This window comes from Nelumbo nucifera, chromosome 7, assembly GCF_055504915.1.
Source record: "Nelumbo nucifera cultivar China Antique chromosome 7, China Antique-T2T, whole genome shotgun sequence".
Classification (NCBI taxonomy): Eukaryota; Viridiplantae; Streptophyta; class Magnoliopsida; order Proteales; family Nelumbonaceae; genus Nelumbo; species Nelumbo nucifera.
In genome coordinates this window covers 23278076-23302590 of record NC_142655.1, presented here as the reverse complement: position 1 = coordinate 23302590, position 24515 = coordinate 23278076, and the positions used below count along the sequence as shown (strand labels likewise).

The window sequence follows — 24515 nt, the reverse complement described above, 5'->3', positions numbered from 1 at the left end:
AGGCAACCATGTGTCTCGCAGGGCCAGCTCAACCATGACCCGAACAATCACCTAAACTAAGTAGAAAATGTTTAAGAGCATGAGCCTATAGTTGTTTATTCAAAAAGCATCCCTAACACTTCTTTGTATAGAAAACAAAATTGACCAAATAAAACTAAATAGAGTGATTGCTCCTCTTACTAGGAGCTTAAAAATGGCATTTTTATTTTTATTTTACGGGTAAAATATAAAAACCTCCCCTGAAGTTTCTAACAATCATAAAAACCTCTCCCCAAGTTCTACCTTAACAAAAACTTGCCCTAAACTTTTGAAAAATTCAACATAAACCTCCCTTCCATTACTGTCACACGAAAAATGTCAAGGTCGAAATGAAACTAGTAGAAACTAACAGTGGCTCTGGTGGCCGGATAAGAAAGCCCTGGCTCTCCTGGTCAAGGTTCCAAATGAAGAAACCTAGCACCACCAAAGCCTCAAGGAGGAACAAGCTTCCTCTACCAAGATCGCCATCAAGAAATCCCTCATTGCCTCTTCGTCCTCTTTCTCCTCCGCTACCTTGTAAACTGGTCTTGTTTCTCATCTGTAAACTGGTATCTTGAATGAATGACACGTACAAAGAAAATATTTTATTTATGCATATAAATAGATACAAGGCTAACTGATTTTGGACAAGTAGGAGGCCACGTGGCCTATTTACAAAGTTGTTGTAACCGCCTATGTTTTGGCTAACACCCCCCTCTCAAGTTGGACGTGGGAAGCAACACCCAACTTAGATAATAGCTGTTGAAATCGATCTGCACTGAGAGCTTTTGTAAGAAGGTCAGCTGGCTTAAGGGCGCCAGAAATGTGGAAGGTTTGAATTTCCTTCTTCTGGATATATTCGCGTACAAAGTGACGATCAATGTCAATGTGTTTTGTACACTCATGAAAAACTGGATTGTTTGCAATGTGTATTGCGGCCTTGCTATCGCAATGGAGATGCATGGGTGCTAGAAGGGTAATTGTAAGATCAGCAAGGATCCTCTTAACCCACAAAAGTTCGCAAGTAGCAACAGCCATTGCCCAATATTCGACTTCTGCAGAGGAGCGCGAAATTGTATGTTGTTTCTTAGTCTTCCAAGAAAGTGGTGAGTTTCCAAGAAAGGTGATATATCCGGTGGTTGATCGCCGAGTGATAGCTAGCCCAATCAAAGTCACAGTAACCTTGAAGCTAGAAGTCATTGTGTGATGATAGAAATAGTCCATGTGTCGGGGTGGCCTTGAGGTAGTGAACAACACAAAGGGCAGCATCCAAGTGTTCCTGACGGGGATCATTCATGAACTGACTAAGAGAGTACTGCAAAGCTTAACTCGAGCCAGGTGACTGAAAGATAAACCAATCGACCCACTAAGCGCCTGAACCGGGTAGGGTCAGAGATGGGCGGACTAGAGTCATCATGGAAATGCTTCTATTGTTCCGTTGGAGTTGGGCTTGGTTTACAGTCAAACATGCCTGCTTCAAAAATGATGTCAAGGATATACTTATGTTGATTGAGGAAAATCCCATCAGTAGTTCTAGAGACTTCAATGCCCACGAAATAATGTAAGGGCCCAAGGTCCTTTGTCTTGAAGAAATTGTTTATCTGGCTTTTCAGAGAAGCAATGCGAGTTGGATCATTCCCGGTGATGATCAGGTCATCCACATACACAAGGACAGCAATGTATGAGTTGGACTAGTGCTATGTGAACAAGGAGTAGTCAGCCACTAACTGCTGGAAACCAATGTCGATGAGAGCTTGTGTGAATTTTGCAAACCATTGCCGTGAAGCCTGCTTAAGGCCATAGAGTGACTTATTTAACTTGCAAACACGATGATCATTATAGGTAAGAAGACCAGGAGGGGGCATCATGTAGACTTCTTCATGGAGGTCTCCATGTAGAAAGGTGTTGTTGGCATCCAACTGGTGCAACTCCCAACACTTTGCGGCGGCAACCGCAAGTAGACAGCGCATAGTCACCAATTTTGCAATAGGAGAAAAGGTATCATGATAATTCAATCCTTCAACCTGAGTGTAGCCCTTTGCTACAAGACGTGCTTTGTAGCGATCTATGGACCCATCTGGCTTTAACTTCAATTTATAGACCCATTTGTAGCCTATGGCCCATTTTCCAAAAGGGAGGTCCGTTAGGGTCCAGGTGTTGTTACGGTCAAATGCTACAAGCTCGTCAGCCATGGCTGCCTGCCAATGAGGGCATTTGGGAGCTTGAGAATACGTTGTAGGTTTGGGGGGATGATGGATGTAGGGGTGAGTAGGGCATGGTGGGCTGTGAGAGATGTAGGGAGGTCACACAAAGTCTTGTAGATGTGATGGGAGGTGGCGTGTGCGAGTGGGACCAGAATTAATAGGGCCATCAGTAGCATGATTGTGATGAGGCCCATTATTTGTGTCTTGACATGCAATGGGACTGTTGTTGTCTATAATGGGTTCAGCAATGCTCTCATGCACATGGTGTCCATCACTATGTGAAGGAATATCACATCCATCATCAGGTTGAGGCATAGGTATAACAGTTTCAATTGAATCAATAGTCGATGCAGTAGCAAATGGAAAAACAATTTCATAAAAAACTACATCCTGTGATATGAATATCTGTTTGGTGTCAAGGTTGAATACTTTGTACCCTTTTTGACTGTGTGGATGGCCAATGAACACACATTGGGTTGAACGAGCAGCAAATTTGTCATGGGGAACCGGTTTGATTTGAGCATAACATAAGCAGCCAAACATCCTGAGGTAGTTGTAGTTAGGGGGTCAAAGATGAAGCTTCTCATATGGAGACTTTCTTCCCAACAAGGGTGTCAATGTGATGTTGATGAGATAAGTTGCTGTAAGAAGGCACTCGCCCCAAAAGGAAATAGGTAGGCATGCTTGAAAGCGAAGACCACGGGCAACTTCTAATAGGTGTCTATATTTGCATTCAGCAACACCATTTTGTTGTGGTGTGTCAACACAAGACCGCTACTGGATGATGCCTTTCTGTTGAAAAAAATCTTGCAAGGGGCCAGACATGAATTCTAGGCCATTGTTAGATCGAACCTGCTGAATTGAGTATTTAAATTGTGTTTCCACCATTGCACAAAAAAAGGTGAGGTAATGAAAAACTTCAGATTTATGCCTCATGAGAAACGTCCAAGTACATCTAATGTAATCATCTACTATAGTGAGAAAGAAATGAGCATTAGTGTGAGACGGGGTTTTATAACCGCCCCATATATCACAATGTATCAACTGAAATGGACAAGTAGTATGAATATGACTAATCGGAAATGGACTTCTTGTCTGCTTGGCACGACGCCAAGCATCACAACATACATCAGAGGGTGAATGAGAGAGTTCAGGTAGCAAAGACATACGAGACTTGGAAGCGTAACCGAGGCACCTATGCCACAATTCATAGGATAATACTGGGCTGGTAAGATGAACTGAGGTGGGAGGAGAAAATCGAATGTAGTAGAGACCGTCTCGGAGTTCACCCATTCCAATTGTGATCTTCGAGATTGAGTCCTGTATGATGCAATGAGTAGAGAAGAAAGAAACAACACAACATGACTATTGAGTCAATTTACTAATTGAAATTAAATTGCAAGTAAAAGTTGGAAAATGCAATACACCACAAAGAGAAAGACTAGAAGTGAAGGAAATTGTGCCATGGTGTGTAACAGAGGTAGGATCACCAGTGGGCAAATGTACATATTTTGGAGTAGATAAAGGAAAGTAATGTGAGAATAAAGACATGTCAGAGACAATGTGGTCAGATGCACCACTATCAAGTATCCATTCTACAGAAGAGATAGGGACAGTTTTACCAGAAAGATTGGCTGATATATCAGTTGAACCTTTATTGAGGAGAGAAATCAATTGATTGTACTGTTGCAGAGACAATCCAATAACAGGGGATTCTTGGCCAGAAGTTGAAGGAGCAATGGTCACTGTGTATGAAGTTGCTTTGTCTGATCCGGCTCAATCTTGCGGAGGATGAGCATTCTTGTCAATTCTAGGAGGTCGATGGTTCCAACCAGGAGGATATCCATTGAGCTCATAACATTTGTCCTTTGTGTGACCTTGGCGTTTACAGTGATCACAGTAAGGTCTGTTTCGCCTAGAAGTATGAGTTTGAGGTTTGGAAGCAACATGGAAAGCTGCAGCATCAAGAGCCAATGATCCTCTCAAGGAAATAATTAATTGGTGTCACTCCTCCTAGATAACTAAGGCATAGATTCAATTGAGAGGTGGTATGGGATCGGATCCAAGAATCTGTGAGCGAAGGATGTTGAAGGAATCTTTCAATCCCATGAGGAATTGATGAATCTTCCTCCTTTCCCAATCGGCCAGAAAGAATTTCATAGCGCCACAGTTCAGACCACAAGTACATTCAGGTAAGTCGGTGAGTGTTGCTAGCTCGTCCCAGAGAATTTTCAATCTTGTAAAGTATGCACTACAGAGAGATCTCCTTGCTGAAGCAAGTCAAGATCTCGCTCAAGTTAATAAATGCGTGGAACATCACTTTAGCCAAACCTTCTTGCAACTCACGCCAGATGAAGGCTATGCTGCAGTGGATTTCCTTTGCTACTGAGTTTAAGATCCAAGAAATGACTATTGAGTTACATTTGTCCCAAATCTCTTCTTCCGATGAGGATGATAGTGGTCGTGGCAATGAACCATCGACGAACTTTCATTTGTTCTTAGCTCGAAGTCCGGTCTTCATTGCTTGTTGCTAGTGTGAAAATTATCACGGTAAATAGATTAGAGACAAGAATCAATCCCGGATTATCAGATGGATGGAGATAGAATGGCGAGCATGTTGGATCCGTTCTGGCTTCCATGGACAAATTTTGACGCAGGACGCTTGATTCTTGCTCCGACGCCATTAGTGAGTTCTGATATAGAGGAAAAAAAAGAAAACAGGGGAGACAGAAGGTAGACGAAAGCGCAGATCAGGAAAGATCTGTCTCTGAAACCATGCGCAAAGAAAATATTTTATTTCTGTATATATATACAAGGCTAACTGATTTTGGACAAACGGATGATTTTGGACAAACGGATGATTTTGGCTAACATCATCCGCTTGTAAAACTTCTGAACGAAAACCCCATGAATCACCCTCTCACCGTGTCGACATCCGTTGGGTCACCTTCGGCAGCTCCGTAGCCAAACCGATGTGCAATGTGTCAGGATCACATTCTGTGGTTTACATCGGTACCCGGTGCAGCACGACTGTACCTTCGATTTCAAGGCATTAGGGAGGAAGGCCATCCCTAAAGCGAGCCCCGTCGGCAAAGCCGTGAAGCTCGATAAGATTTGATCTGACACCATACGGTTTGATCTGGATCGTGGATTTGTTCGATCGATGGTGAATGGGGGAGGATCAGGGGTCAGGGATTGTTCGTGAAGCGGAGGTACCGCTAAGGGTGGGTGCGATTGTCGGCGTCTGGTAATTGGTCGTGTGATGACACCGGTGAGTAGTGGTGGTTGAATTTGAGCAAGCCTATAAAAAATAAAAAATGCGAAAAAAACTGAGGAATTATTGTTTTATAGATCTTACTATTAATGATAATCTGTGGTTGTTCGGTGGAAGCTTCCTTCACCTATCCATTAGTGGCTAGGGCTCTGCAAGATTTCGTTGTGGGTGCTGTTGTAATGCGGAGATGGTTTTCATCGTACAGATGAGTTTTTGTTGATGTTAATAGAAGGAAAGGATGAACTTTCTTAATCCAAGGAAAAAAGAAAATAGCAAAGAAAAATTGTGAATGAGTGAAGGGAAGGAAGACATTGGAGAGAGGAGGTAAATATTTTAATTATTGGGTTACGCCTCAAATCGACGGAGACAGTGGTGCTGGGTTTCTTCATTCGTAACCTTGACCAGGAGAGCCAGCGTTTTCTTCTTTGGCCACCAAAGCCGCTTTTAGTTTCATATGGTTTCATTTCATCGGTGTCCAGGTCTCAGCCTTAGAACCCAAAGCAACACGAGTTCCTCTGTTTGTCTAATGAGTCTTAGTAAAATTATATATAAAATCATATATAAAAGAGTAAAATAGGTATTTAAAAAATAAAGTAATATTTTTCGTGTGGTTTTAGGAACAGAAGGGAGGTTTGTGTTGAGCTTTTCAAAAGTTTAGGGAAGGTTTTTCTTAAAGTAAAACTTGAGGTGAGGTTTTGTGATTGTTAGAAATTTTAGGGGAGATTTTTGTATTTTACCCTTTATTTTTATTTTAAGGATATAGCATATAAGGGCAACTTTTGGGCCCTAATATCAGTAAAAGTAATATTTAAAAAAAATTAATTAAAAAATAGGGTAACTTTTGAAAAATAATATCAATAAAGGTCAGAATCACTGTTCATCTTCTTCCTCTTGTAGTCTATTCACCAGTATCGCCACCCGCCGCCGCCGTCTCTACCTCCGCCCACTTCCGGCAATGTTGCCGGAGGCGGAGGCGGAGGCGGAGGTGGGTGGAGACAGGCGGAGGCATTGCCGGAGGCGACGGCAGACGGCGGCGGGCAACAACACTAGTGAATAGATTGCAAGAAGAAGAGGATGAACAATGATTCTGCCCTTTATTGATATTATTTTTCAAAAGTTACCATATTTTTGAAAATTTTTTAAAAATATTACTTTTACTGATATTAGGGCCCAAAATTTCCCTTATATGCTATTATCCCTTTATTTTATTTTGATCAAATTTATTTGAATGGGCATTAGGGTCAAAATTGTTATTTTCACTTTCATTTCATCATGTTAATTAAGTAAATCAATTGCAAACTATAGGGGTGTTTAATAAAATACAAACTATAGGTTAGATTTTAATAAGGCCATAAAACTATAGGGTGTTGCGAATCTACTACCCACAGTGTTCCCACATTCCTATACACAAAGTGTCCCCACAATGTGTCATGTAATCTCAAAGCAAACCATCTTTTTTCCTTTCCTCTCTCTCTCCCTCTCTCTCTCTTTGTGGAGGGGGTGGGGGGGGGGTAAAATCCTATAAAAAAAAAAAACTCTAGTGAGAGATTCTTCAAATCATAATCTTCCAACTTGCAGAACTTGTCCGATCTCTTTATCTCAGCCTGTATTACTATTTTCCAACTTAAAAGCAATAGAGCCCCTAAAAAAGTCCAAATTTACTTGGCCCATAAACCTCTAACCCTTAATCCCTTGAAATTGTGTCAACCTCTAACCCTAATTCTTGAAACTCCAGACAATAACTATTACAGCCCTTGTCTCCTCTAAAGATTCCGTGTCAACACCCCACCAGACATGAGCATTATGTCCACTATTCTTGAATTGATCAACCACAACATCCAAGACTAAATGACAACAAAAGACAACAGAGGTCAGATTTCACCATTAGAGGACATGGGTCTCCAACAAATGCAGTCCAATGTCTCTTATAACTTCTACCTTACCCATCTTCTTCCACTATTAAACTGAGGAACTACTTGTTGTAAAACATGGTCACAAGAAGAAAAGGCATTCAGTGACCCCAAAACCGTGCTTCTTCTCTTGTTACCTCTTACAATCAAGTGAACCTCCATCATGGCCCTCAATAAAATCTTGAGCTTTGAACTTTACCACTCCAAATGAGGTTGGAACTAACCGCAAATTTTTTCCCAACATGAGCTCCAAACCAAAATACTTGCACAATCCAACTCACCTTGTATTTCCTCTATGTGCATGGGAGGTAATCATAGTTCTTATAATTCCCCATTTAACATTGTTGGAGTGAAAAAGTTTTTAACAAATTCCCATGCAGGATAATTCACTCAATCGAGAGATTGAATTTTATTCCTTTGGGTAAGGCCCATTAAGGGAATCATATGGATTATTCCCCTTAATTACATTTATACAAGAAAGTAGAGAACACCTTTTGATTATGACTTAGAGAAATGAATGCATAAGACAAAAGAACTTTTCATTTGCATTCTTTTATATATTCTAAGTTTACGAGAATGAGAAAATAAAAGAAATACAATTGAGAAACTCCACAACAATACATTTCTCTCTTTCTTTTCTTTTTGATACAAAGAAGATTTCCTTCTCACTTTTTCTTCACAATAATTTGTAGTCAATCAAACAAAATTCTAACTATAGACAGCCTTAATCTTTTGGATTTTATATATGAAAAGGGAACTGTAGTTAGTCAAATTGATTATTTGATTATAGACAGTTTTCTGTATCCTTTTGTTCTTCATTTTTAATTGAAGGGAACCATAATCAACCCTTGGGAACAAGACTCTAGATGGTGTAATCCCTAACCTTTCTTTATAGAGGGACCATAATCAACCACCTAGTTGTAGTGGTTTCTTTCCCTCTATTTCCTTTTATAGTAGTAAAACAAAAGAGAGAGGAAGAAGGATATATATTAGAAGACACATATAGGAAATATTTGCAAAGAGGACTTTCCTCTTACCTACTTGTATTAGTGAGATTTCTTTCACTCTTCCCTCTCTTCCCCTAAGGACTTCTCTCTTCTAATGATGATGATGATGATGAATTCTCTTCTTTATCTTGGCTTTTCTTAGGAATTTCTATGAGTGGACACAAATCACACAATTTTCACTAAGGAGCCCCTTTTACTTTCCCCTTGGAGCTTAAATAGGAAGTGGGGTAGTTGTCCCCCTAGGTGAAGGACACCTGTCCTTCCTACTTAAAGAGAGGGAGCTCCAGTACAGGACACCTTATTTAATTGGGGTCAACTATGATATGGAAAAGATATGATATTTGAAAAAAGTCTGACCAGTCAACTAGAATCATACACGTGGTAGCCAATAGGTGTTATTCATCAAAATCCATGGGTGGGTTTTGATTGGTCAAAACTCTTTCCATACCATTGTCTTTCCCGCATCATAGATTTTTCCTATTTAATTTTGATGATTTAGCTAGCATATTAGAGAACCCATTTATTTGGGTTATACTGTTTAAATATTATTTGGATTAAAAAAAAAAAAGTCCTTCAACAAACATTGAAATAAATAAGACTAAAATGCAATGGTATGAAAAATAAAACTTCCGGAGCTCATTAATCTGGCACAAATAAGACTAGCATCATCTTGATGTGAATAATAATAATGCTAATAATAACCACCTGTTTGATGTGCTACTTTCTTTCTTCCATCCAATTGTCATTATATATATATAATGCCAGTTATAGCCTGGTGATATATACAATGTCGACTTGTTGAGGAGAATTAAATCTCCAATACAAGGCTACAAATTTGTGGAATTGAACCCGCTCCCATGTACATGTTCCACCTAGATAATATGCTATACTGTCACAATGGAGCAAGTATACCACACTTTTGCATGCCAAATACAAATAATCTAGACCAAATGTTCGGTACAGTTGCTCTAAAAAAGCATGCTTCTCTCTTGGCAACTCCTTAAGCATCACTGTCTTCCTCAAATGAGTAAAAGCTCTCTTCGTAGATTACTCCCATTGTCACCAGTAATCATTGCAGGAACATTCACCATTTCTGAAATGATGGAAACGGTTCCTATCCCTCACAAATATTTCACGATTAAAAACCTTTGAAATGAATTTAGTTGCATTGTGGCAATCTTTACAAACCCGCAAATTTTTTGAGATACGGATTGTTACTCCAGGTTTGGTTTTCAGCAAACCAAAGGCAATTGCAAGCTTCTCACTGTGGTAGTACAATGGATGTTCTTTCTCCTCCTCCTCAATATCATGCAATACTCCATCAGTGTCAGGCAAGTAGCCTGCAGGCCTTATGCTTTCCAGCATCTGATCTACTTTGTCATAGATTTCTTTAGCCTGGGGATGACCCCTGCCTCCAGCAATGAACTCATTGACAACGCCATCCATTTCAATCACTGAAAAGCCAGGGACCTTCTTCACACCCCTATCATTCATCAACCTTCTAACAGTAGCAACATCATCCCATCTACCAGCTTCTGCATATAGGTTAGCTAACAACACATAGCGTCCACTATTATGAGGCTCCAGTTCAATAACTTGTTTCCCTATTTTCTCTCCCAGCTCAATTTCTCGGTGAATCCTGCAGGCTCCAAGAAGGGCTCCCAAGACACCTGCATCAGGACTCATAGGCATCTCATCTATAAGATTTCTTGCTTCCTCTAACAGACCTGCTCTACCAAGAAGATCTACTATGCACCCAAAATGCTCCATCTTGGGCTCAATACCATAAACTTCGGTCATGTAACGGAAGTAATAGCGTCCTTCTTTGACCAAACCAGCATGGGCACATGCACTAAGAAGATTGACAAAAGTGATGTTATCTGGGGCTACGACCTCCTTCTCCATTTCCTTAAATAGTTGAATTGCAGCCTCTCCTTGCCCATGCATTGCTAGGCCTCCAATCATGCAATTCCATGAAGAAATACCTCTCTGGGACAATCCACCGAAGACTTCGATTGCCTTCTCCAAGAAACCACATTTGCAATACATGTCAATGACTGTTGTAGCAAGCTTTGAATCCATTTCAATCCCTCTGCTTTCAATATACCCATGTATCCATTCTCCTCGCTCAAGAGCTCCTAGACCTGTGCAAGCCGATAACATGCTTGCCGCCACAAACTTATCCAATTCCACTTTCTCTGCTCGCATCCTATCAAACACAGCAAATGCCTCATGGAAACGGTTACTTTGAACGTAAGCGGCAATCATGGCATTCCAAGACACAGAATTCCTCTCAGGCATCAAGCTGAAAACTTTATAAGCCTGGTCAACAAATCCCAGTCGAGAATACCCGGTAATTAAAGTTATCCAAGAGACAACATCCGGTTGATGAATCTTATCAAAAACTCTTTGTGCTTCTCCCAGACGCCCAAAATTCGCGTACATATGAATTAGATTGTTCTGAGAGACGAGATCCTCCCCAAACCCGAATTTCAAAACATGGGCATGAATTTGTTTTCCTTCTTCTGTCGCATTATCCATGCAGCAAGCTCTGAGGATTGATGGAAAGGTGAACCGGTTGGGCGCCACGGAATCTTGTAACATACGGAAATAGAAGAAAATGCAATTTCTTGTTAGTTGAGCTTCCAAGTAACCTCTAATAATGGTATTGTAAATGAAGGCATCTGGGTGGGGAAGCTTATCGAACACTTTCAGGGCGTAATTCAAGTCCCCTGATTCAGAGATCGCACAAAACTTGATTATTCGGCCCATGGCATCATTGTCCGTCGAAAGGCCGAGTCGGATGATTTGAGAGTGAAATTGCTTCAGCTGAGCCATGGTTGAGCAGAATTCGACGCAATGGAAGGTGGGCCGCTGGGTTCTCGGCAATCCAAGAGAGGGCGGCGGATCTTGGGGTAGCACAAGAGAGGTCATTGCATTAGGCCGTTAGCCGATAGAGCCGTGGGACTGGGAGTTCTATTGCTTGGCTGATAGTTCGTTCTTCGTTGCTTAATAACGGACAGAGAGTAGAATGGTTCGACCGGGTAAGTTGGCCTAACCGAACCTGCTATTATCTTTTTCTTTTTGCCTGAGCAACTGATATAACAAATTCTCAAAAAAAGTAAGAAAATTGAAAAGAAAAAGGATATTGTTCGCATGAAATTCCAGTTCAGTAGACAACATGGGGCTGACATGGATGAGAGACATGTCCACGTAGGATCCTTGTAGTTGGTTTGGACTTCAACCGATGTTTGTGACCTATTGCTGTCCAAGCTGGTCAAACTGTTCGACCCATCAATTGAAATAGATGGGTTTATTTAGAGTTCACATCTCCGCCTCACAAGGGTGTCAATGGACCGGTTTTGGATTGGACCCCGTCCAGTCCAAAATCAATTTGAATGAATTGGACCGACCAACAAGACATATTGGGTTAGATCAATCCAGTCCAAAATATTTATTAGATTGGATTGGACTTGGTCTATCCGTAACAAATTTATATTGGATTGGGTTGGATAAGCCAATATCTGATCCATTGATATAAGATAAGAATATATATAGCAATGGACCGGGTTATAGTTAAAACCAATCTAAATCAAAATGAAGTTGAATAGATTGAACGCTTCAAACATTGAATTGGACCGGTCCAAATTGGTCCAAAACATTCATTGGATTGGATTGGACTTAGTCTCATTTATAATGGACTCACATTGGACTGGATTGGATTTGACCAAATCCAGTCCACTTGACACCCCTACCCACAAGGGGTCACCCCACAATGTCCCACAGCATATCGCTACCGTGTATGGGGAACATCTCCTGATGATAGTACCATAAATGATGATGTCATCATTGAGAGATGTTCCCAATACACGGCAGGGATATATTGTGGGGCGGAGAAGTGAACTCGTTTATTTAGAGTTGCAAGTCGGGTTGTTTGGCTGGAAGAATTTAACTACATGGTCTTGGGTTAGGGTTTAGGCCCATTGAAACCAACCAGGTCCAAATTGGAACTCCTAGCTCCATTTTACTCCAAACCTAGAAATACAGAAATGCCTATACCAATACCAATGAACCATTCAAATGTTTATTGACCAGTAAATGGTTGTAGATAGAAATTTCAAATTACAATAACTATTATTATTATTATTATTAAGACAAATTTCTTAAGCTATTCCTACAATTTAATTAATTGACTAATTATACCCTTACTGTTTAACTATTGCCTTATACCATCCTATTTTTGACAATTGACTAAAATCTCTCTTACTCCATTATGCATAATTTACATGTGACCTTACATGACTATTATATTTTCAGAAAATCTCTAATTATGGTAAAAAATGCCCTTTTCAATTTGCCCTCTCTGAAGCCCGTAGCCGGTGAAGTATCCCAACTCTATTCTTCTCTTTCGTCTAATCATATTTTCCATTATGTTTCAGGATGGACATGAGCCCGAAGTAATACTAGGCGTTGGCGGTGGTGTTTTAGGTGCGGGGAGATTTTGCCCAAAAATATTCTCCGTTACGAAATTTATGCGTCTCAAGCTTATATATCGTCGGATATACCCAAGATGAAGGCATTGCTGGAGAATTCTCCCTCATCAAGACCAGCATGCATCTTGACTGTTATGGCATCAACCCCTTGTCTGAGCTTCCCAATCGGCATTGCACACTTTTCTTCAAATTCCCTAAGGATAGCCATCACGAAAGCCCAACAACCAGAGCATCACATCTAATGGAGAGCGAAAAGAGCTGCCGCAGCACAAACAATTGCAACACATATCACCGCAGCTCTAGGTTCAACAGAGGGTTGTCAATGCACAGTTAAAAGTGGTGTGAGGCTAGTTCCACGAAGAGAAAATCCCAATCAAAAGTTCAAACAGGGACGCGCCACATCCATTCAACATCGTAGGATCTTACTAGGTTGAACAGTGCAACCAGGACGTCGAGAACAAGCTTAGAGTTCTCTTTCGTGAAATTCAAAGAAGTAATTATTTTCTTTGGTGAAGAAGCAGAATCGTCGGGTGGAAGGAGGCAACTTTAGAGTTCTCTTTGGTGCAGTCGCATACAATCATACCTTCGCCGAACGAATTTACCACATTCTACCTTGATGCAGATAACCAGAGGACAGATGTTAATTACAACCAATTATGGCGACACCAAACCTCTTATGGAATAGGACACAAATTTAATTCAGGCGGCATGATTTGAAGTTCAACCTATCTTGCTCTCAGAGTAGAGACTTAATTCGATATCTTCAATCATGTTGAACATGTTGGACATATTGCACATTGCACTTGTTTCGCATGCAGAAACTACAGAACAACTAAGGCTCAGGAAGTATCTCTAAATCTTTACGATATTTGTTTCGTTGCATGTTCTACTTATTATTTGCTCTTTACTATTATAACTAGATTGTCTGCTTTAGATAGATAGTTGGTCTTCGTTGCTTGTTTTAGTTACCTTTTATTTCTTTTCTTCCTCTCTATCCCATTCTTGCTTCTTTTCTTGTCTTCTTTCTACCTCCTGTTCGCTCCTGTGTTCTTTCTCCTTTTCATCATGGATAATATCGAAGCTCTCAACTTGGCCTTTCAAAACATGCTCCAAGGTAATGGTCCATGAAATATAGAATTTGTTAATATTCAACCTCTGATCCCTCCTAGTGTTCATGAAGCTTGAAACCTTTCCTTAATCTATCACTTATTTCCTAGACTTACCGATCAATTTGAAGAAGCCGTTCATGGCCTTCATGATTTCTGGAACCTTAATTTGGATAAATTACTTTTAACCCATTTCATAGAGGTTACTTTCATTTAAACTTGAAGAGGATTATACTCGAATCCATAACAATGGTCCTTGGACTCTCAACGGTAAGTGGATCTTAATGGAACCTTGGGTCCTAGATAGGCCCCAGTATTCTTGGAATATACAGCAAATTGAGATTTGGGTCCAACTTCACAATTTACCCTTTGAAACTCTCTCTATAGATGTTGGTTATCCTTTGTTTGAACGTTTAGGACCCACTAGGTTCATTTCATTGTACAAAATTTCATCCGTGCTAAGGTCACCACTTTAGTTGATAGACCTCTGAAAGTTGGTTGTTTTGTCAGTATTCATCAATGGGTAACTTACCGTTAGGGGTGGTTCGAGCCGAGCCGAGCTGAATTTAAAATCAAATTCTCTCTAAATTTCAACAAGCCTCTAGTCAATTAATAAATTTTGAAAATTTTGGAGTCTATTATAGTAAAAATATCCATCATCGACATCAATGCATGATCAAAAGACAACTTCATATAGACTCCCTCAATCAGCACTCTAAATATCTAGGCATTCCTTTTCTTTGGTCCCAAAAGAGACATGCCCAACTTAACTATATCCTGGATAATATGAAAGCTAAGTTAAATAATTGGAGAGCTTCTGCTATCAGTCAAGCTAGTAAAAAGATTTTGATTCAATCAGTTCTTCAAGCCCTATATATTCATTCAATTCTCCCAGAAAACTATACATCAAAGGAACAAAACAGTTAAAAACCTCTGGTGGAATACCTCATAATCTTGAAAACATCCTTACTGGTGGGGCTCTTGGAATACTTTGTTATTATCAAAAGCTTTTGGTGCTTTAGGTTTTAAAAACCTCACTCTGGTAAATCATGCTATTCTCAAGAAAATTGCCTAGAAATTCTTGAATGAACAGCATAAAATCTGGGCACAAATTTGGAAATCCAAATATCTCAAGCCAGAGAATATAATTCCTTACATCACTCCCTCAACCGCTTCCATTTGATGGAAATCTATCTGCCCAAAAATTAGAGAATTAGCATCTGAAACAAGATATCTAGTCAATGAAAATTCCGATTTCCTAATCTCTAACTTTCCTTGGATTCCAAAAAAAATAAAAAATTCCACTAGATTACCTTTCCCATTTCTCCTCACCTGAGAAATCTTAATATGCCATCCCTCATTTCTGAAGGTTAGTGGAATTCTCTTGTAATTCATCAAAACATCACAAGAGAAGAGGCTATGGAAATTTTACAGACCCCTATTTTTCCAATCAATAATAATCTACACTGGATTTGGACACAACATCATTCTGGAATATATACAAGTGAAGAATACAAAATTAAAGAGAAAATTGCTATTCCTCAACTTTCAAATGACTTTAAATTCTGTTTATCCAAAATTTGGAAATTAACGGTTCCTTCTCGGTATCAACTTTTTATATGACGAGTTCTAAATAACTCTCTTCCAGTAAAAGCTTCTCTCTTTTCAAAATCTACTGATAAGGTGGGCATTCTTTGTGGTCAGTCTGAAGATACTACTGCTCATCTTTTTTTTAATTGCCCTTTTGCTCGAGCAGTTTTATTTGGTAATCCTTGGAATCTTAACTTAATCATTACCTCTCAGCAATCTTGGACTACCTACTTTATAAATCTTTATAATGAAATTGTTGATAATCAACTTTTTCTCCAAGTTTTAAATTGGATTACAGTTGCCAGCTATTATGTTTGGTATGCAAGGAATAGAAAGATTTTGAAAATAAACAGATTCTTCCCTTTCAAATCATTTCTATAGTCAAAAGAATCTTTCAAAATTCCTCACAAGTTTCATCACTAGAAAATCTGTTGCACTCTCCCTCTCACAGTAATATTTTAAATCTGTCTATCAATTGTACTACTGAATTAATCATTTTTACTGATGCAGGCAAAATTTTTGTTTCTTCCTTTACATTCGGTATTGTGATTTTAAATGCAAACCTTCAATGTTTAAAAATCATCAGAAGTCGAACATCTCATCCTTCTGCTATTGATCAAGCAGAACTCTTTGCTATTTTGCAGGTTTTTTTGGAATTACAACAATGAAGGCAAAAACAAATTTGAATTTGTTCTAATAATCTACAAGTTATACAGGCTCTGCACAAGGACTCTCCCCTACATTGGTTCTGCTACTGGCTTTTGCTAAGAACCAAGAATTTAATTTCCCTGTTAAACCTCCATGTTACTTTCCAATATGTAAACAAAACTTTCAATATACCAACTCACAAAGTGTACCAACAGGCAAAAATTCATCCTTTGTCTTATTTTGCATACAATGACTATCCTAATGGGATCCCGAGAGTTGAGCAGTTTGTACATATTTATATGCTTTAATATATATTGTGTTTAACTTTCCAAAAAAAAAAAGAAGTTCAAGAGAGTATTGAACCCAACTCCCTATTATTTGATTATTTTATTTTTCTTAACTCAAAAATAAAAATACAAGTAAAAGGAGATATGGGCTTTGAGTTCAAATCAGCCCCCCATGATGTCCCACAACACATCTTTGCTGTGTATTAGAAACATCCCCCGATGATGACATCATCATTTCTGGTATTATCATCAGGAGATGTTTCCAATACAAGGCGGGAATGTGTTGTGGGACGTTGTGAGAGGCAATCTTGTGGGGGGCTGATTTGATCTCGCTTTCTTTCTGTTTCCCCATATCTCTCCTTAGATCCCGCCGTTAATAGAAAAATGAGAGAAAACCTAACCCTCTTCGTTAGCATGGGACAGAAACCTGATGGCTGGATCGAAAAGGCAGCAATTGATGGATTGGAAATGATTGGATTGAATCTCAACTCAACATGAGACCTCGTTGACTCCCAAGCAAAGTGGGCACCCGTATCAAACCAGCTAAATAGAACTTGTTTTCATCGTCCAAATGAATACAGTAATGTATTCAATCCATCGATCTGCTAGTACTAATGCAAGAATTTGTAATAGTTCAATACCATGGATTTGGGCAACTGATAAATCTATTGGACATGGCTCGGGAAGACTGATGCATTGTAAGCCTTCCGATCTAAATAGCAGTGCTATTGATGATTCTACAACCTCCCTGAACTCATCCATCAATTCGCCCAATCTGCAGCCTCACAAGTCTGCTCTATATTCTCTAAGATGGCCGACGACAAAGACGAGATTATGTGTCATCTGAGGTCGTTAGAGGAAAATGGAAAATGATAGAGGAAAAATTGGATGCCACAAGCATCGTCCTCGTCTTCGTCACAAACATCGATTTCAGCGTGCTACTTCGGTTTCATTTTGGGTTCTATTTGGGTTTTCTTTTGACAATTTGAAGAATGGTAGAGGGTAAATTTGACATTTTGTTTTTTCCATTAACACTTAACGACAATCATGGTGTTTGGAAGCGTGGGTGCTTTTTGGGACTGATTTTCAAGAAAAAAAGCCCATTCTTCCAAGACCTATTTTTTACAAAAAAAAAAAAAAAAACGCTTTTGCCACGTAGGCAGTGAGCAACACTATGTTGTTTGGTAAGGTGATTTTCATCACCGTTTTTCATGTATGTGCTGACAGGTAAGCACCACATAGGATACACATCAATCAACCGTTGGGGGAAACGGTTCACCGATGCATAAAACACCAAATTTGGCATTTCATGCATCGGTGGGGTCCCAATTTTTGAGGCATGCCCGATTTTTTAATAATCGGCTGAACCAAATAATGAGATACAGGGGTGTTTGTTGAAACGCCTATGTGGATCCAACGCGGCACCATTTTTTTGAAAAGTGGCCACGGTTCCAAACATCTCAAATGTCAATTGTTAGAAATAGTAAGGGTGGTGCAAGACAATAGTTAAACGGTAAGGGTATAATTAGTCTATTAGCTAAATAGTAGGGGTAGTTTAAAAAAATTATTATTATTATTGTTATAGTTGTTGTTGTTGTTAGGTTCACATCCGCCTCCCATAGAGTTGTTCCCCAAATACATCCCACGCGTTGTGGGCGCGCCACGTGTCCACCTACACGCGGATTAAAGAAACTCGTGCAGAGCTAATGGGACGGTTGTTAGCTCCGCCCTATTAACTCCCTCTCACCCAAAAGGGCATCATCCCGTAGGCTATTCTATGTTCATATCCTCTTTCTCCAAACTCTAATCTCGGAGTTGAAACCTCCACCTTCCGTAACCCGCCGGAGATTGCCCCCTTCGAGTTCCATCGGTCGGCGTCGATGGCCGTTCCGACAGGAGGTAAGTATCCTCGACCTTCCATAAGTTTTTTTCATTTTCGACCTTGTTTTTTTTTCTCTCATTTTCTACCGTTCTTAGATCTGAAACCCGCCGAAGTGGGAGCCCCCTTCAAGTTTGTTTGTTTTGACTTTGTTTTTCTTCACTATAACGAAATCAATTGATTTCTCCGTATAGATGGTTCCCCTAAAAAGCTTCTCACCTGCAATCTTTACAACTTTTTCCTTCTTTTTCACAAAAACTTTAACTACTTCCATTGGCGATGTAGGCCATGAACGTGAATCAAACATTACCAGTTTACCACCACCACTAGAGACTGTGGTTCCTTTTTTTTCTCCTAAAAGGAACCATTGAAATCTTTTCAAGATCCCCAAAAGCTCATTTTGGGGTTTGGACGGCTTCTCCTTTTATCCTTTTCTTGTTGTTTGCTTCGCATGGCAATCATACCAGACTACCAATGTTGTTAGTGTTGTTACAGTTACACTAAATAAAATTCTTTCTTACGAGAATCCAAACTGATGTGTCCACTTCCTCCCGTGGAAAACGGGAAAAAATAAAAACTTGTGGGTTAGAAACTTGGAGTTCAGAGAGAAAAAGAAAGAAAGAGATGAAAAGAAACAACTCCAAGTATGATCAAAACCATCCAATTTCAAGTTCTATCAATACACATTTCTGCAACTCAAAAACCATAATGTCATCGCCAAGTATTTTTTGTTTTCTTTCTTTCCTATAATCATCATCAAATGAATAACTACATTCACTCTCCCCAAAAGAAAGAGAGTTGAAAGAGTCAGAGAAAATAAAATTGAAAAAAAAAATTGTAAACAAGAAATTTCTTTATGGGCTCTTACAAGCATAGATCAACAAAGAAAACTCAACTCTCTATTAGTCCTTCTGCATTGTCTTCTCCTCCAACCACAACTGGCTGTCCAACTCGCTTCTTGTCCTAAACATGAAAATAGCATATCCAGAGTCTGGATTGAAGAACCAGTTATGAACATCCCACATCATATCAACTAGCAACCCATCAACAAAGATGGTCTGGTTCCCTCTAAAATTCCACTACAACCTCCTCACTCGAATTACCTTCCTCTTATTGATATAGACTGATAGCACCGGATACTTCAACCCTTTGTCTTCTCCGTTGCATCTGTTCAAAATGTCGTGGGCCGTCCCAGTATCGTAGAATTGCGCCTTGGTCGAATACAAAGGGTTCCATGAGAAATGCTCTATTTGGGAGACCAAAGAGAAATGCTCTATTCGAGAGACAACTTCTAGCAGGCCACTTCTTCACCCATGTTTCTAAGGACTAGTCCAAGCTCAGAGTCAGCCACGACCACAATATAGAATTCGTCAACTAGTTCAAGACCTAAGTTTCAACTCTAAGATTAGAGTCTGGAGAAAGAGGATACGAACACAGAATAGCCTAGGGGATAATGCCCTTTTGGGCGAGAGGGAGTTAACGGGGCAGAGCTAACGGCCGTCCCCTTAGCTTTGCACGAGTTTCTTTAATCCGCGTGTAGGCGGACAGGCAGCGTGCCCACAACACATGGGATGTATTTGGGGGGCAACTCTGTGGGGGGCGGATGTGAACCATTGTTGTTGTTGTTGTTATTATTATCACACATTTTATTTAATATAATGAATATATAATATGAGAGAATGGAGATGTGTTCAAACTTTTCTTACAGCTTTTTATAAATTTTGTATTTTATATATTCTCAAATTTATTTATTTAATTATGATATCATGGGTTTTCTCACATAAATGTGGTTTCATTTCTGGTCAATTTTGAATTAAGTATTCCATTTCCATCATTAATAAAAATGAGTTTTATTTATTGTGATGAATATGATATTAGAGACATGCCCAAATTTGTATAATTTTTGTATTTCTATTTATTTTAAAGATGTTATTATATTATAGCATCAACTTATCCAATTGACCTAGATGATTGAATCATTGACTTATCTCTTGAAAAGGAAAATTTTCATTTTCATTATTAATAAACATATTTCTTATTCATTATGTGCTTATTTTTTGGGGTTCAGATTGGTGTCCCATAGAGCGCACCCCACATGCACATCTCATCGTGCATTGGGAACATCTCTCATACCTGTCATGAGGAGATGTGCCCAATACATGATTGGAGGTTGTGGAGCATGTGTAGGGCACTGATGTGATTTCTATTTATTATTTAATATGATGAACATATAATATTAGAGTTTTCCATTTTTTTATAGAATTTTTTTCTTTATTTTTTTTTTTTTGCATTACATCTATTTTTTATATTTCATTTAATTATGACATTATTGATTGACTTGTTTGTGAATTGACATAGAAGGTTGAACCACCAACCTACTACCCAAATGGAAGATGGTTTCATTTTTTTGGTTGGATTTAAAAAACATAGTTTTTTATAGTATTAAAATTATATGGTATATATAGCCACATAAATTTAATTAGAAAATATTTTATGTAAAATTAGTGGAATTTAATGGTGAGAAATATAAATGCCTTAAATATAGGAATTAACAAGAGAAAATAGGAATTAATACCTTAATCATAGGTTTTAATGAAAGCAAAGTTTAAAGTATCACAAATGTAAGGTGTATCGGAAAGATAATTTTAAGAGACATATTAGGATACTTTTGGATACATATGGATATAGACGAAAAATCAAGATACACAGAAATATGTTAAAAAACTCAAATAAATCCTAAAAAAATATATTAATGATGATAGTTACAAGTTTTATATGATTGTAAATAAGTTATTTAAAAGTAAAAAAACTATAATTTAATGGTCCATATAAAATTCAAGATATTGGGACATACTTAGTAACTACTGGCAAATGATGGTATAACTAAAATGTGAAAAAACAAAAAACAAAAACTAAAATGTATATTGATATACATTAGTTTTAAAATAATCAATATAATTTATCTTAATATTTATTAATACATAAATTTTAATAATTAATTCTAACATTTATTGATAAGCATACACTAAGAAAAAAGAGAAAATTTACTTAAAAATAAAAATTCATAAACTTATAGAAATCAAATGGGTGTGGCTTATTGGTGAACCTCTAGTTGTTAAAGCCTAATGGCTAAGTTTCAAATCTTGTTATTACTAAGTTTGTAGTTTTATACTAACAAAATGAATTTAATGAGAAAGATGGTTATTAAATAATGAAATTAATGAGAAGAGATTCCAATTAGGCACTAAAATTGAAATTCAAATTTAAAACTATACATTAAGTACGGGAATAATTAACTAATTAATGACAGAAATTACACTTAAATATAGGAGTAAATACAAAATTAATGAGAAACCTTGAATGAAAGGGAATTCGATGAAATAAAAGTGATAAGGATGATAGGGGACCTTCTTGTACTCATCTTTACACCCTTATTCATGGGTCGGGCCGAGTCGGGCTTTGCCTCTTTATCAATAGAAAATGTGCAGGTCCAAGCCCGAGCCCGACCCAAAGCCCAATCTGTACACAAAAAGTCTTATTTTCAGTATACTTTTATAAATTAATATTATATTAATTTAGTAATAATTTAATAAATTAATAAACTAATTTGTATTTCTTAACAATAAATTAATATTTATTAATAATTTAATAAATAAATATATATATATATATATATTTATTATATATAACATAAGTGTTTTTTTATTATATGTAATAGTATCGGGTCAGGCTTATTTGAGAAATCCCAAGCCCAGCCTGAAAAATAATCGGGCCTGGTATTTAAAGCCCATGGGCCTAAAATTTTATCCAAGCTCAAAAAATAATGGGTTGGGCTGGGCCGAGTCGTCGAGATACTTGGCTCATGAACATGTCTATTATATAGGATGATTGCATTTTATTTTCAAGGGCTGACCTAAATCAATGTCACATTATTAATGAAGCTATAAATCTTTTTACTAAGTGTTCAGGTTTGACAATAAATAAAAGCAAGTCCTCCATTTATTTTAGTTGAAACACTTCGTCATGGCCTAGGAATATGACGCCCATGATCTTAAGAATGCCTCAAGGAGACATTAAAACAAGATACCTTGGAGTTCCTTTGGCTATGGGTAGAAGCAAAACAGGGATACTTTTAAATATTTTATCTTCAATGTAATCAAATGGGGATTCCTAGAAGGGAGCTATTCTTTTAATCCCAGGTAGGGAGGTGTTGATAAAGGCATATGATCTTTGTAAAAAGTTAAACAGTGCCATGACAAATGTTCTTTGGGGTCAAAAGAAGTCTGAAAAGAAAATTCATTGGATTGCTTGGAAAAAGTTATGCTGCTCAAATGTGTTGGAAGGTTTTCGATTTAGGAATGTTCTCTTTTGGTAAAGACAGCTTGAAATTTAATGAAAAATCAAGAGACTCTAATGGTCTCAGGTTCTAAAAGATGTCTACTTTCCCCAAGTATCCTTTTGGAATGCTTCTATTAGCTCCCATCCTTCTTGGGTATGGAGAAGTCTCTTATATGGTAGGAAGCTTCTCAAGAAAGGAGTGATTTGGCGGGTAGGTAATGGGGAAAATATTAATATTTGAGTGGACCTTTTGGGTCCCAAAATTCAATCTGAAAGGCCTAGACTCTCAAATTCAAAAAGTTGCTTAATTGATAAAATCATCAATCCCGGTCATGGAATTTAAATACTCTTAGAAGTCTCTTTCCTATGGAGGAAACCCGAACAATTAGTGAGGCCATGGAGAGAGATATAGCAGTTGCTAATACTATAAATTTGGAATTTAACTCTGGCTATGTTTGGTTTGAAGGAAAAAGTAGAGAAAAGAAGGGAAATGTAGAAAAATTTATACAAGGTTTGTAAAGGTTTCCTAAACTTTTCCTTCCTCTCTACTTTTTCCTTCAAGCCAAACACAATCTAAGAATTCAGTTCTTTATTTGGAGTTGTGTTCACAATGTGATCCCTTCATTTCCCTTTTGGAGGGCAATATAGTTTGGTTTGGGCATCCAAATTCTAGAAGACTCGATACAACAAAACAACTTGTAGAATTGGTTCTGTCATTGGATTGGAGATCAAATTTCTTATGACTCCAAAATGAAAGCTTTAATGGTTATTGTTTTCAGGCTGATTTGAGAGGAGAGGAACGAAATCCTTTTCCAAGGCTCTCCTGGATATCCACAAAAAATTATCACTCAAGAAGTTCAACTGCAGACTGAGATGTAGGATTTTCAAAATAAAAACTTTTCCAATGAATCGATGGGTAGAGCACCTTCTTGGACTAGACCCCCTATTGGTTTTGGGAAGCTAAACTCTGATGCCTCTAGAAGTGTGTACTCTAATCGGGCGGCAGTAGGTTTTATCCATTGGTAAGTGGAAATTTGATTGCAGCAGGTGGAATGAAAGTCCCTTCTTTGGCAGTGCTGGTCCTAGAACGTTAAGCATTGAGAAGAGGCTTGGCGATAGTGGCGGATCCAATACCTTTGATCAGTGGGGGCAGGCATCAACTTAATTACACTGTTTTCAAAATTGGATCGGATCAGACGGTTGGATCAGAAAAACCGAGAATCGGTCACCTGACCAGTTCCGTTTTCCTTCAAAACCGATTTTTCCCTCAAAACCGTTGATTTTGGTCAGCAAACCACTGAATCGGTTGGTTAACCGTTTAAACTGTTCGAATGATTTTGACCGTTTTCCAATTTTTTTATTTTTTTATTTTTTTGTTAGAACGGGCTGGTCATTTGGGTCGAACGGTCAGACCGTTCAAACCGGTAACGGACCCCTGACTGGTTCAATCACCAGTTCATTTTTAAAAACCATGCTTAATTATAATATGATAGGTTTTGGGTGGAGACCATACTCCCCAATCCCTGACTATATATAGTAGCTAGTAGGAACGTGGAAATTTGCCTTCTCTAGGTTTGAGGAGACGAAATAAAGAGATAAGATTGAGCTATAGGGATAACAATAATAAAACAGGTCCTAAAGGAAATTGTTGTTCTTGTCAAAGACAAAATCATGTTTCCATATATTTTTTTTTAAGTTATTGGAATACTCTTGCAAGCCAAGACCAAGGAGCTCACCTTCTTTTTGGTTTCTATTACAGTT

At 38.3% G+C, this 24515-nt stretch overlaps 1 long non-coding RNA gene and 1 pseudogene across 2 annotated transcripts; both read right to left on the bottom strand.

The window, feature by feature from the left end:
- Positions 1–594: 594 nt before the first annotated feature.
- LOC148790268 (uncharacterized) lies at positions 595–6968 on the bottom strand. The gene is made up of 2 exons (XR_016078364.1): positions 3845–6968; positions 595–3542 (listed from the first exon to the last, which is right to left on the bottom strand). It is a non-coding gene; the product is annotated as an uncharacterized LOC148790268 (long non-coding RNA).
- Positions 6969–9059: 2091 nt separating this feature from the next.
- Positions 9060–11437, bottom strand: LOC104593531 (pentatricopeptide repeat-containing protein At5g66520 pseudogene; annotated as a pseudogene). Its single transcript, XR_016078362.1, has one exon. The product of XR_016078362.1 is annotated as a pentatricopeptide repeat-containing protein At5g66520 pseudogene (transcript).
- Between the last annotated feature and the right edge of the window lie 13078 nt (positions 11438–24515).